Raw genomic sequence first — 15,635 nt, forward strand, 5'->3', positions numbered from 1 at the left:
TTAAAAGGAATAAAGATATCTAAAAAGCAAGCCTGAAGTCTCCCAAATGAATGATTAAGGAAACAGTTTCACAATTAAATCAAATTATATCACAAAGGTTTAGATTTTAGATTCCTTTTTGTTTGGGGGAAAAAAGTGAAACAATCGTCCTTGGGATGATCTGTACACATTAATCTTGGTGTTCACTTTATTTATTTATTTTTTATTTATTTCAAATTTCTATTCTGCCCTCCCTGCGAGCGAGCTCAGGGCGGATAACAACAAATTAAAATACAATAAAAATTCATCTACATTAAAATAGCAGTGTATTTCTATTAATACACATTTAAAACAGGATGGTAGATAGCGTTCACAGGGAGGGTTAAGATTTTGTACACCCCTTTTTTCAGGCCGGCAGAGGCCCAGCTTCAGCCATATGCCTGGCAGAACAACTCTGTCTTGCAGGCTCAGTGGAAGGATAGCAGGACCTGCCGGGACCTGATCATGGCAGACAGAGCATTCCACCAGGTGGGAGCCAGGACCAAAAAGGCCCTGGCTCTAGTCAAGGCTAGGCGGGCCTCCTTGGGGCCAGGGATGACCAACAGCCATTTGTCCCCTGATCAGAGTGTCCTCCAGGGAATATATGTGGAGAGACGGTCCCATAGATACACTGGACTCAGTCTACACAGGGCCTTATAGGTCAATACCAGAACCTTGAATCTGATCTGGTACTCCACTGGCAACCAATGCATCTCGTGCAAGATTGGTGTTATATGCACCTTATTTGGCACTCTTGTGATAACATGCGCTGCTGCATTTTGTAACAGCTGTAATCTCTGGGTCAGGCTCAAGGGCAGCCCTGCATAGAGCAAGTTACAGTAATCTAGCCTAGAGATGACTGTTGCCTGGATTACTGTAGTTAAATCATGGGTTGACAAGTAAGGGACAAATTGCCTGGTCTGCCGCAGATGGAAAAAAGAGGACCTGACAACCACTGTGACCTGTGCCTCCATTTTCAGGGAGGCATCCAGGATCACCCCCAGGCTCTTAACCCTTGGAACTGGCACTAACAGTGCCCTATTGAGGGCCGGGAGCCGGAGTCCCAAACCTAATCCCCTGTGGCTCAAGTATAGGACCTCCATCTTCATCGGGTTCAGTTTCAGCTGACTCTGCTTCAACCAACCAATCACGGCTGCAAAAGCATGTTCCAAGATATCTGGGGCTGAGTTGGGCCGGCCGTCCATCATCAGATACAACTGGGTGTCATCTGCATATTGATGACACCCAAGTCCGAAAGCCTAAAGATAGGTTAACAATGGCCTCCAACGAGGATCACAGCCCCTCAGCACTGGCCTTTACCAGCCACGATGAGCATGGGTCCAAGGGACATGCTGTGTAAAATCTTCTGTGTAAGGATCCTGTTAGCTGACACAGCAGAGACTATGTTATCTGACTATGTTGAACTTTTAGCAAGAAAAGAGCTGTTGCCATAAATACATAACCTTGACTTTTTAAAAACATTCTTTTAGCTCGCATTCCTGTGGATATCTACTATAGCTAGTTCCCTTCCCATTTGCTGTAGATAGAGTTGCTGTAGATAGAAGGGGGGAACGAGGCTGTGCTTAAATGTCTATATATGCTGGGCACTGAGAACCAGACTATCAGGTTCTAGCAGTTAGATCCCCATAGTACTCCACTGCACACACTCCAGGGTATGAGTTAAAGTTACTTTATTACAGATCCATCAGTATCAGCATACACAGAAAAGGGTATTGGCAGAAATGACTGTAAAAGTTTGGAGGGATTAGTTATAGGGAGGGGTCCTGCCTTTAAGATATGGACAGTTAGGATTCTGGCATGGAGTAGCCAGGAAGGGGGGAAGGAGGTTGAGACAGGAGGAGAGAAGAACTGGAGGAGAGAGGCAGAAAATGAAGTCATTTAATTCCCAGGGTCAAGCTGGTACTCAAGGACACATTTTCGAGCAGCTGCAAAAACAAAAGTAGACACTACAGTAGGCATCTGTAAGATAAGCAACTCCTAGCAAAATAGGCCACCAATATGCAACTTCACATACTCTCAGAGGATCAGTACAGAGTGCAGCATACAGAAAATACTCATAGCAGATATGTGGACAAACATATATGACACAGACTTTATTCCTAACAAAGATCGTTTTGGGATGCTGAACTGGGGATCATCAATAAATAACTCATGCAGTCTGACTCTTGCAGTGAAATTATTGAGATTCAACTGGCAGATCCTTAAAAGTGGCTAAACCAACTGTTAGGTAATCGAAAAATACATTTCATGTTGAAAGTGTTATTTTGCTATCACCCACCCATCTCTCTCTCTCTCTCTCTCTCTCTCTCTCTCTCTCACACACACACACACACACACACACACAAAACCAGAACGAAATTCTAGAAGAAATTGACAATTGACAGAAACACTTTCTGCACACAATAAAATAAAACACTAAAACCCCTCTATCCATAATCCCTCCATGTGTTGATTGAACATTCAGAGAGGCAAAGTGAATGGACACAAATGTGTTGGCCTTGCCCCCTCCCCTAACCTTCCCACATGTTGCCCGCCAGCACCAGAAAGACTGGTGAGAGAAAATGGCAGTTAATGGGGGGGGGGCATGCATTGACATTGTGCTAGCTCACAATACCACTTCCAGCAAAAACTCGGTGACGTTATGGGATGCTCTATGATTTGTTTTACCATAGAGTTTTTGCAAATCTAGAGCATATCATGATGTCACTTTTAGTTTACACTATAGATGACACTGTGTGCTAACGTGATGTTGGTGCACCAGTCCCAGCCACCAAAATGCTCCCAGGCGTGCTTGCTATGACCTAGCAACTGTACCCCACCTCTGTGTGATCACTAGTTTATAAGCATGGCACCTGAGCACAGAGGTGATGTCCACATGTGTACTCCCTCCCGATGATCAGCAACGTTCAGAAAGCAGTGCTGCTGATCTTGTGGAGAGAGTATATACATGGACACTGACTCCATGTAAAGATGCCATGCTCAGCAGCCTCCAACAAGATGGTGGGGTAATCATGCCTCTGCCCACTTTCCCTCTCTGCATGTTCAATCAGCACATGGAGAGGTTGGATGCAGAGGGATAATGGTGTAAAATTCGGAGTTACTGGCTTTGAAGAAATTAAAATACGCTAGATTTTAGAATGTCTAGTGCAAAAGGTAAACTTTAAAAGGGTAAGAAATGCAGTAGCATAAAAGAAAGAAAAAAAGAGAATTTTGTGTAAGGAAGTTTGTATTTGTGTGCATGAGGAATGGTAGGAAGTACCTCCTTGCCACCCAGCAGGGATAGCAGCTGCAATCTATTCCCCCTGTTTGTGTATGAGTGTGCAAATTGTGTGTTGGAAGGGCCCCTTGCTCCTTAAGGGACCCTGGGCTTCTTTAGGAGGGTTGTACTTTGTTGGCATTTCCAGGCTGGGTGGTGGTCTGGCATTCAGCCCAGGACACAGTCTGTAACCTGGTGTTAACCCCTGGTACCGGGGAAACAGCAGTAGCAGATGTGGCCTGTTTTGTTTGTGAGACGTGCACCGTACTTGAGTTATGCACTGACTTACTCCCCCTGCTCCCAACTTCTGACCAGTTCAGTAGCTGGGGAAGTTGCTCCAAATAGTGTGTATTTGGAGGTAGAATTTGATTGCGGTTAGGTGAAACAGTCCTTCTGCTAAGAGTTCATCCTAGCCCCCTCTTTTGCTAGGTCTCCCAGCAAGGGACCTCAGACCTAGTGGATGCAGGCAAAGGCTTATTTGTTGTATTGTCTAGGACTGATTTTTCTGGTAAAACTCTGATTTTAGAACATTAAAATGGCCACCTGAGACAGGATAAACGTGTTGTTGATACTGAGTAACAAGGATGATAGTTTAAGTTAGAGAAATATGACTTAGTTTTGGAGAAAGGAAATCTAGCCTCCAAACTAGAAATGTTCCATGTTACTACAAAGGCCACCCATGATAGAGTATCTTCCCCAAGACAACTATTAAAGGAAGACAGGTAGCTGAGCTTCTGGCTGCCCAAAAATTTATAGGCACAGAGGTGGGGTAGTAGGAGAGATGCTGTGTTCTGTTAGAGAGTCCACAAATACTCTGGGTTAACATAGGGAGTTGATCGCCCCTATGCTTCTCAGTGACTTGGCTCTCTCTCTATGTGTGTGTCTGCTGCTGCCCCAACCAATGATTCCGAATATAGGAAATGCCCCTATAGCTCCCTTCGAAACCACATTGCAAGGAAGAGCACAAACAGAAGAACCCCAGAAAGTTGGAGAAACTGGGGATTGGCTTGTCACTGATGCCAGGAAAAAAAATTACAGATCAGTTGGGACCTCTTTTCCCAGGGGGCCACTTCACAGGTGTGACTGACTACTGCCAAAAGGGAGCAAGGAACTCAGCAAAATTAGAACAGAGTCTTTTAAACAGGACCCTGAGAAATTTTTATGGGCAGAACTTAAGAGACATGGCTCACTTCTGCCCCTCCCTCAAGACCTCCTTAAGAGAGTCAAAATCCACTGCCCCACCTTAAAGCCCAGTGGCTGTGTTAACCCTCTCCACCCCTATTTTTCACAGCCATTGTTAGCAACCTTATTCTCCATAGCCCAGGGAGTTAAATTTGCCCAAACTTAAAAGGAGAAAAGGGAAAGATTGTATTTTGCACCCAGAACCCAGCACCAAACTATCCCTGGGAATTTGTTTGTGTTGTTCCATTTTTTTGTTTTTGACTGTCTTCTTAATGCTTTTTGGGGACATTGCCTAATTTATATAACCAGAATACAACGGCACAACACCCCAATCTTTCTAAGCTCAACAGCGCTTTCCTACCTCAGCTTGGCTTGCCAAGCTCCACCATCGCCGCCCTCTTAACCTCAAATGCAGGCACCATGGCAAGGATCTGTAGCCTGCATACTTTGTTTCTTACACCAGGGAGATGCCAGCCACCATCGCTGTTTCCTGACCTCAAAGCTGGTGCCCAGCTCATTTCTGAACTACAGATGCAACGCCTATTCCATCCAATGCCCTTTCTGATACAAGGGGGGGTGTAAACATTTCTTCCTACTTTGTGCACTTAGTTGCATTCCTTTTGCCCCTCATTCAGTTACTTATTTGATTGAATGTATTCCTGTACTGAGAGCATTGATCTATGCTTACTGTTCAAATTAATTTTGATCCGCTTTTTGTATTAATTTAATTATTAAGTCAGTTTTTGATTTTTGTTTTTTCTTACATTATTGAAGAGTTGTTATTTGCCTTCTCATTTGTTCTATTCTGACTCACTAGTTATGTCGATGCTTGTATGTTTACGTAGGGCACTGCCATTTGAATTAATTTTAATATGCTTTATTTTTATTATTTGCTTTTTTTATATGTGCTGTTTTGACATAATGCCTTAATTTATTCTTTGCTTGTGTGTTTTTGTGGTACACTGCCATTCCTTTGATTATTTGCTTTTCATTGACCCTATCGGATTTCCATTGGACTTTTGCATTGATCATGCTGCCTTAATGCCTGTGTTAATTTACTGCATTTCACCTTGTACGTATATATATATATATTGTTATGGCTTACTATTACTGTAGGTATAAGTGTATGTGCTTTTGATGATGCTCAGTGAGGCCATCCGCCCACCCAGCAGTTCCTACCTTAAGCCACTCCGATGTATAGCCCCCTTGGGTGCTGGGGGGGGGGGAGGTCTCTTTTTACTAGGGCGCCTCACCCTACCAACCAAGCTACTTCCTGCTTGAACTACAGGGAATGGAGATGACCCCATCCACCTCCGAACTCCACCAAGTGAAGACCCAGCCAATGGACCAGAAGCTGTGTGCCTAGAACTCCTCCTCGATCCCCACCGACCCTGCACTGCGGATTGACACGGGCAGCAAGGGGGTTGGAAGTGTGTTCTTGTTTCATGTATTCATGGAATGAATGAGCTTGTTTCTGTATATATAGGTAACCCAGTTTGACAGCTGCGCTGCAAACTGTGCCACCTGTGATCTTTGCTGTGCCTCTTTAATAATGTATGCTTATTGCTTGTTGGTTATTGCCTATTGATTGTGTACACTATTGTTGCTTGTTGATTCCTAGTGGTTGCTTATTGCTTATTGATTACTAATGACTAGTTATTGATTACTGATGTGTCATTGATTACTGCATAAGGTTATTCCTGCTGGGGAAAATCAGAGATATGCAGCCCATTGGCAATTCCAAAAAACTTTTATTTTTATTAGGACAAGTGGTTCTCTTGTATAGTTCCAAGTGGCATCCTCCCGTCCTCTCCTCTCCCCTCCCTTTTCCTGGTCCGCCCCCGCCTGGAGCTCAACCGCTGGATGTTGCTGCTCACCTGACCTCTGGAGCCAAGTGCGAAGGCCTCGATCCTGACATCTCGAGGCCTTTGAGGGGGGGATTGTTGCCAGGGCCCCCCTCCTGTTATGGAGCCTGCTATGAACTATGTCAGTTTCCTGCCTTGCTGTTTCGAGGCTCTGCCAAAGACTCTGTTAGGGACAGCATTGCCCATGCCTGCTTCCTGCCTCTCTACTAGTATGGACTGTGTTCACCAATGCCTGTTTCCTGCCTCCTTGGACACCTACCCCACCTGGGCCCAGAGCCATGCCGCCAGCAGCACAGTGCCAGCCTGAGGGACCCTCCACAAGCCTGGCCAGGCACCCCCTGGTCATTTCCCGCAGGGAGCCCCTTGCAGAATGGTCACTGGGTCTGCCTTCGCCACTGGGCAGCTTGCTAGCCAGCCTATGAAGAGTGCCAGGAGAGAAGCCATGTCCCCAGACAGCAAAGAACCACCAAGGACAGTTTACTCTGAAGCTGCCATTTCGAGACCAGGCTCCTGTCACATCCACGGAACCCAGCCTCACCCTGATATGCATATCACTGGATGCTGCCCTGAGATGGAAGCTACATGCTGGGTGCCCAGAACACCTAATGGACGCATGTCAATACAACCATCGCATTCCAGAGCAGATGCCAACAAGACAACTCCAGCTTCCTGGCAGATTCAATCAACCTGCCTGGCACTCCCCTCCCCTCCTTTGTCCCCTCTGCTCAAGGTGTCACTATCACACAATTAGACTCTAAAGTGGCCCATTAGCAATAGTTATACAGCCATCAAGCTTTTGTTCCCCCTCTTGAGAACCACGTGGAAGGTCCCTGCCCCAGGGTACATTTTTGGCTATTTAAGCAGGCTCTGCCTGACACCAGGTGCTGGGTGCCGGGTGCCATGCCCAGTGTCTGGCACCGGGCTCAGCCGGGCACTGCACCCCATCCCTGACCCAGATGGACCCTCTACATTGCCCCCCCACCTCGCTGTTGGAATCTCTGCTTATCGCTGTGATCAGGTAATGTATTGCCTTTCTCTGCCATCAATCTCAAGTGGAAACCTGCTAATGCAAATGTGTCTGTAACTCTTTCCAACCTTTATTTCTGAGTTCTTATATGTCTGCTGTATATAAGTGCTATGTCAGGCATATGCAACACTGTTAGTAAACATTATTTATTTGAATATTAGCCTCCTCTTTCTTGTTTGAGTAATCTGATAGACTGACTCTGGTATATATTGGTTAAAGATCCACGCTAGCTCAAGCCGAACTGCATGTTAATTTCCCCTATAAAATAGCAGTTCTGGTAACAACTGGGGGGGGCAATACATAGTTGTCCCATTTCCATTAAATTCCATCAGGTAAGTTAAACTGAATGAGGATAACTGGTCCAAGGTAATCAAAAGAGTGTCATGGCTAAATAGAAGGTGGAACCTGGGACTCTCTTGTATATAGAATATATTTTAATGTTGAGCAACAGTCTGTTTTGTCTCTAAATAAAAATTGTAGGATTTATGTGTTGTACCAAAATACAAAAAACATTGAAACATATAGTATGCCATATCACAAACAAGCAGAAAAATGCTTATCTTTTTCCTATGTTTTGCTTTGGTTTTATAGATGTATGTCAAATCACAGGTGAGGTGGAGGAATAGTGACAGAAAGGATTGTCATTTTGTCAGGAGCGTACACACAGCAAGAAATGCGAGAGCAATTAAATTTCTGATCAGGATAGTATTTTATCTGCTGGTCTGAAGACTATATCAGCAGGAGACGCAGAGTGTATGGCTGGCATGGCAGTTTTATTTGTCTGTGTTCAGCAGTGGCCTCCCATTCCAATAAAGGTGGCAGACACCAAATCCGTTTTTTTATAAGGGTGAGAGTAGAAAACAAGAGAGACTTAAGAAAAATTTACAGCATTTCCCAGGCTAGTCTGAAAAATTGAACTTGGAGATTCCAAAGGGAGCCCCTTTCGACTTCCATTCACTAAATAAAATATTTGAAAAAGTGACAGCAGCTCTACCTGTTTTCTATAGGGAAGAAGAAAAGGTTAATGCTATATAGAAACTTCTTCTCTTCCCTACATACTGAACAGGAAAGAATTTAATTGTATAAAGCATATTTCTTCACAAAATACTTTGCAGGGTGTTATTATATACTGAGGCAGTATTTTGATGGCTACCATTATTACATTCACTGTGTCAAGGCATCTGGTAGCACTGAGAACATCACTGCAAGACTATTTTGTACATGATGAGGTGTTTTTTGTCCAAGTACTGATAAATCAACAACTGCCTATACATGCATGTTATCTGTGGTAGCCTTCATCTTGTGGAATGGCCTGCCTGAGGTGGTCAGGAAAGCTCCCACTCTGTTGGCTTTCTGCAAACTATGAAAGACTGAATTATTCATGAGGGCTTTCAACTCAGATTATAGGGTTGCGTTATAAAAATAGCTCAAAGAGATACCTTAGTAAGTGACAGATTGTAGACTATTGGGTGTAGGCAACTGGGTACTGTTTGCTGGTGTAAATACGTTCCTACTGGGTAGTTCGATGTTGCTAAAGATATTATGTTAATTACTTAAACTGCAATTCAGAAAGATTTCATCTATGTATTCAGCTTTATGCTAGTCTTCAAATTTGCAGCCACCATATTCTATTGTATCTGTTTTCACTGAATGTCCCAACTACTGATCATATTGTATTTTTGCTGTGGATGCATTAGTTTTTGATTATATTATATTCACCGGCAGTATGTAATCCACAGATCTCAGTGAGAAAGGTGGACTATAAATAAACAATGATAGTAATAAGCAATAATAATAAATCATATGTGTGTACTCATCTAGAGGTCCATGCTCATCTGCATGTATCTGCTGTAGAATTAATGTAGCTAGGTAAGCACTGATACATATACACAGCCCCTGTAGTCAATGATAATTGGCATGTATTAGAACTAGAATCTGCTTTATTCTGTAACAAGGAAGAAGGCCCATCGTTTCACTTAACCAATTGCAGAAATCATATTATGCATATGCCCAATGCCCAGGCTAAACTTGGGAACTCTCCCAGGGTTGCGCACTCCAAAAACAAGGCTTACAGTCACCCATCCTACCTTGCCACCTTTAGCAGTCACCCAGCGATGATGGGACAAGCAACAGAGGCAATAATAAGGGCCAGGAATGCTAAGGAAGCCACAGATGCAAGAAGCCAAAACAAGACCTCGGCAGCAGGAGGCAGGCTAGGCAGCAGCCCCTGGGTCCTAGCTAGATGAACCAAAAAATTTAACGAACCAGCAGTTTGCAATTCAGTGCCAATGACAATTCAGAGATCGCGAACCGCAACAAATATTTTATGTTGCCTAACTGTTTTGCGGTTCGTGGTGTGCGGAACGGCCCCCGTGGCACTTAGAGAGCCCATATTCCCGGAGAGTCATTTGCAGGTTCTCCTACAGCCATCACCCAAGTTTGGACAAGATTGCAAAAGGGATCTTGGAGTTACACCCTCTCCAACCCAAGACCCCCAGGAAACTCCCACTCGATACAATTAGAGCCGCCAGTTGACGCTGGCCCAGTGTACAGAAGGTGGGAGTTGATGGCGGCCACCAGGCCTGATGGACACAGGGAGGCGGCATTGAGCTGCCTCCGCTCAGGGGGTGGGTTATTTGGCCACTCACTGGTGGCACCCCCCATGTGCCCGCCCACCAGGCCAAAAAGGAGTGCACTGGTATTCCCAGCGATGTAGGAAGGTGTGTATTGGTGGCGGCCACCGGGCCTGGTGGGCACAAAGAGGCGGCATTGAGCTGCCTCCCCTCAGGGGCTGGGGGGTCTGGCCACTCACCGGCGGCACCCCCCATGTGCCCACCTGCCAGGCCAAAGAGGAACACGCTGGTATTCCCAGCGAGGGCAGGAATGTGGGTGATGAAGGCGACCGTAGGGCCTGGCAGGCACGGGGAGGTGGCAGCAAGCCACCTCCCCTCAGGGGGCAGGGGGTCTGGCTGCTCGCCGGCAGCACTCCCCATGTGCCCACCCACCAGGCCAAAGGGGAGCACGCTGGTATTCCCAGCAATGTAGGAAGGTGTGTATAGCTGGCGACAGCCGGGCCTGGTGGGCACAGGGAGGTGGAAGTGAGCCGCCTCTTCTCAGGGGATGGGTGGTATGGCCATTTGCCGGCAGCACCCCCCATGTGCCCGCCTGCCAGGCCAAAAAAGAGCATGCTGGTATTCCCAGCGATGTAGGAACAGTGGGTATTGCTGGCGGCTGCCGGGCCTGGTGGGCACAGGGAGGTGATAGTGAGCCGCCGCCTCTCAGGGGGCGGGGGGTCTGGCCACTCATTGGTGGCACCCCCCATGTGCCCACCCACCAGGCCAAAGAGGAGAGCGCTGGTATTCCCAGCGATGTAGGAATGGTGGGTACTGCTGGCGGCTGCTGGGCCTGGTGGGCGTGGGGAGATGGTGGCAAGCTGCACAGGGGGTCTGGCCGCTTGCCAGAGGCACCCCCCATGTGCCCACCTGCCAGGCATAAGAACTGAGTGCTGGTATTTCCAGCGAGGGCAGGAATGTGGGTGATGACGGCAGCCACCGGGCCTGGTGGGCACAGGGAGGTGGCAGTGAGCCGCCTCCCCTCAGGGGGCATTGGGTCTTGCTGCTCGACGGTGGCACCCCCATGTGTCTCTCTGTCTCTTCCTATGTGATTCCACCACTATTTATCAGAATCTATCTCTTTCTACGTATACATCTGTCCTTTATTATTTCTTTCCATTTCTAGCTATCTTTTTTTCTCTTTCTATAGCTATATTGTTTTCTATATTCCTTTCTCTATCATCATCCATATGTAGGCTTGTGTGTCCATCTTTGTCCAATGGTTTTGTTTTTGTTTTTCAATACATCTTTCTATCTGTCTCTCTGTCTTGTTCTGTCTGACATGAGGAGGGGGAGGGGGAAGATCACCCAGCAGCCGTGGCTCCCCGAGGGTCCCACTGAGAAGTAATACAGTGGCAGCCAACAGTATTACCAACTTCCTGCCTTGACAGAAAGGACGGGAGTTGCAGGACACATTCCCACCCAGCTGAAGGGGGTCCCATCAGTCCTGTTGACAGGGAGCCGCCATGTTGTCAACCGACTGTACCCCTATACAATACAATTGGCTGCACGATTGCAACCGAGCTGTGTAAACAAGGAGGGAGCAGTAACAAGATAGGTCCTTGTGAAGCAGGGGCTGACCTGATCCGCCGTCCTGCCTTTGCAGAAAGTGGGGGATGGGCAGGACAGGAGACATTGTTTGGATGGGTCAGAGTGGTTCCTGAGAGGGAGAGACGGAAATGTGACAGCAACAGCAGCAGCAGCTGACATCGGCCACATCCCTATCTTTGTGGGAAGGACATCAGTCAAGCGACCCACTCCCCCCTGCTCAGAGGGCTCAGTGTTTGTGATGGATGGGGGCACCATGTGGCTAAATTATATGTGAAACAGTTCTTGAGCTGCTGCGCAAGTGCCCAAAGGAGGCTGCTATCTACATCACCCACCTTCCTCTCTTGCCAGAAAGGTTGGGAGGAAGAGGACCTGTCATGTGAGGGGTAAGTGGGAAGATCCCCCCGCAACCGCCAGGCCAAAGAGGAGTGTGCTGCTATTCCAGGCATGGGAGGGAGAGGATGTGTCATTCAGACTGGGGGCCTGATCCCCCAGCCACCGCGGGTCCTCACCCGAGGGTCCCACTGAGAAACAGTGCAGCAGCAGCCACCTCCTGAGCCATCAGCCTCGAGGTTCTAAGCGGCACTGTCCCAGATCCCGAGGGGACAACCTCCGCCAGCATGGCCTGCTGGAGCACTGTACTCTCACCAGCTTCACCCTCAGGGCAAAGTGACCCTCCCACTGACCCCCGCTCAGAAGAGCTGGTCGCCCCCTTTCTCCACCCAATGGATGTTTCACTGGGTGAGGAGGGAGACAGGCTCGGGTGGTGCCTCTTTAGGTGCTGAGCCAGGGCCGTCAAAGACAGGTACTTCGGGTTTTTGCCCCTGTGCACTAGGACATTACAGGCATGGCACCGTACCACATGGGAGTCATCAGGAAGGGCCGGAAGGGCCTCCATATGGAGGCGTTGAAACGTCTACCGCTAACTGTCCCAGGGGAAGGAGGATGAATGGTTACAGGCTGCGTTGTGGGGCTGGACATGGACGACGGGGTGAGGGGTGAACTGCAGGCAGGCATATCACTGAGAGTTTGGGATGGGGACGGGAGGGATCTTTCATAACACACATACCATTCCTCCAGAGATCCATTGCCCACGCACCCCTTCTCAAAATGTTGAGATTCTCTCCCCCCTGCGCAAAGACCTCTTTGACCTCCTCCACAGCCCACACAGGTGAATTTGGGGGAGCAGGAGGACTCTCTGCAACCCCCGAGCCACACCCAATACTGCTATCCACAACTGAACCAGGAGGGCTGCCATCACACTTCACCCCAAAACCACCCTTGGTGGCCAACACAAGAGGACGACTCATTGTGCCACCCAACTAGAATTAAGGAGGACAGGAAAGGAAATGACTCTGTGTGCCCTCTGCCATGGTGCCCACTGAGCTTGGCCCCAGGGCCTGGCAGCAGCCCTGGAACCAGAGGCTGAGGCTAGAGCCCTAGCCCAGCACACCAAGATGCCTGACCACCAGATCAGCCACTGGAAATAATACTGTAAGCCCTCAGCCCAGGTGCCTGCTGAGCATGGTCCCAGGGCCTGGCAGCAGCCCTGGCACCTTAGGGACGGAGGGACTATAGCCCTAGCCCACCACTCCCACAGTCCTGAACAGATCAAGCACTGTTTAATAATAATCAATATGAGCCCTCAGCCGAGATGCCCACCGAACTTGGCCCCAGGGCCTGGCAACAGCCCTGACACCAGAGGGAGGGAGGGAGGGACTAGAGCCCTAGCCCACCACTCCTACAGACCTGAACAGATCAGGCACTTATGTAAGCCAAGGTGCCCACCGAGCTTGGCCCGAGGGCCTGGCAGCAGCCCTGGCACCAGAGGAAGGGAGGGAGGGACTAGAGCCCTAGCCCACCACTCCCACAGGCCTGAACAGATCAGGCACTGATCAATAATCAATGTGAGCCCTCAGCCGAGGTGCCCACTGAGCTTGGCCTCAGAGCCAGGCAGCAGCCCTGGAACCAGAGAAGATAGGTCCCTATCCCCCAAATCCAACCTGAATTAGTCTCTCTCCCCAAAGGCTAGCAATTGGCAAGCAAGAGCTCTGTCCCACTCCACTGCTGGCTGAAAGTGAAACCCAGCCTGGGAGCCCATGGCTATTTATAAACACAGGTCCCATTGAGCAACACGGGAGGTCTGTGTTTGGCTGTCAGAGCTGCCTATCAGGGTTTGAAGGGATGAGATTGGAGTGCCCATGGCTACAGAACACCCCCTTCCCCCTCCCTCCCCTGGGTGTCTTCTCCCAACTTGTAACTGGAGCACAGACAGAGTTCAGGCATTCCCCTGGCTCTGTTGCCAGGGGAATTGATTGCTGGTGCCTGACTGTCTGGCTTCCCGAACCGCGGCCCAACGCACTGAACCAGGCCTCTCCCAAACGCCGGATCATTTGCCATGGACAATAACGAACCGCCGGATCGCGATCGCGCGATCGCCAATTTCATGGGTTTTTGAAGCTCGTAATGCAGTTCGTGCCCATCTCTAGTCCTAGCTACTGCCAGCTTCCCAGTCAGGGATCCAGGGCAGTCCCTTGCCTTGGCCCATAGGAAGCTCAACAGCTCAGCCAGAGGAAGCAGAGACAGCTGGCCAGTGCCACCACAAGTAACAGATCAATGGTGCAGTGAAGGTAGCTCCAGGCCACAGACCAGCAGAGAGGCAGGCAGGGGAAATGCAGCAGCACAGCAAAGCAGCAGGCTGGCTAGAGGTGGCTGGAAATAGCCAGGAGAGTGATCACAGGTGTGGCTACCTAACGTAGCCAGGGCAGTGGCTAGATTGTTGGGGGTGGGACTAGGAGGTGAAGACTGGGAATGGTGGAAGGATAAAAGGGAAGTCCACCCACAAGTGGGGGGTGGAGAGGAAGGATTTTTGAGGAGGGCATCGAGTGACACCAGAGCACAATCAAGAGAGCAGTGAGGGGTGACACCAGAGCACAATCAAGAGAGCAGTGAGGGATATCAGAGTAATGTTAGCCCACTCCATGCTTTTTTTTTCCTGAGACCTGGGCCACCCAGCTGGGACCCACTTGGTCAATGACACTACAGCTGAACCCACTGAGGCAGGGCCTGAGTAGGGGACAGCCTCACGACATAATACACTCAAGCCACATACTATATATAGTGTTGAAAATCACAGTTTAGGTTGGATGGGATCCAGAAATAAATGCTACATGAAAGAAAGATGAATGTCACTATACTTTTTGTGGAAATAGAGGTTTTAGTTTGCATCTTTTTGACACATTTTTGACATGAAGTTTCAATGGCTAGGCCACATTCTGGCCTCTGATGGAAAACAGCCAAAATCTCTCTTCAGAAATGCTCCTTAAAATCTTTCTATTCTGAATCAAGGCTACTCTTAAGGAATTTTCCCATTTAAGCAGCATCTGACACATCTGACACAAATTCATTGCTTATGTGAGGGTTCTGATGACACAGGGAAAGTCTTCTGTTTTTATCATTGACATTTCAATCAGCGGCTGGTTAATCTGGTTAACCAGCCTTTTTTAAACATGGTAAGACTGTTTTAGATAAGCTCTGAGCATTGGCAGAGTGCAAATTAAACAATCTTCAAAGATTCTCCATTATACATTCATTACCTATGAGGTGAGGTGTCATTTCACCATAGAAACAGTTATCTTACCTGGGATAAACTTACATTTATTTCATATTAAGTAAAATCATAACTGACAATTTATAAGAAATTGCTCAGCACTGAAGCCCAGAACAAAGTGCAATGCAAATATCCCAGTTCGTCATCATGAACATTGACTTTGCTAACAGCATTTCTTTGCTCTGAGGGGATTCAGAATCAGAACTGATGTAATTTATATCATTTCCCATTCTTGTTTTATAAGCTTTCCATTTGTATTTGGCCTTTGTATCAAATAGACCTGAACAAATATGGCTGAATGATGGATTGTGTTAATAGTGTTCCTATCACTTCTTATTCTATCTCAGTTTTTTAAGTTTTCCATAAGAGTATGAGATAACTATTGTTCCATTGATATTGACAATAAAAAAACAACAGTAACTATGTAATCCCAAATTCAATTACTGAACCATTTATCATAATGCACAACATAACAAGTAATATACCAACAGTGCGA

The sequence above is a fragment of the Eublepharis macularius genome, chromosome 3 (genome assembly GCF_028583425.1).
Source record: "Eublepharis macularius isolate TG4126 chromosome 3, MPM_Emac_v1.0, whole genome shotgun sequence".
NCBI lineage: Eukaryota > Metazoa > Chordata > Lepidosauria > Squamata > Eublepharidae > Eublepharis > Eublepharis macularius.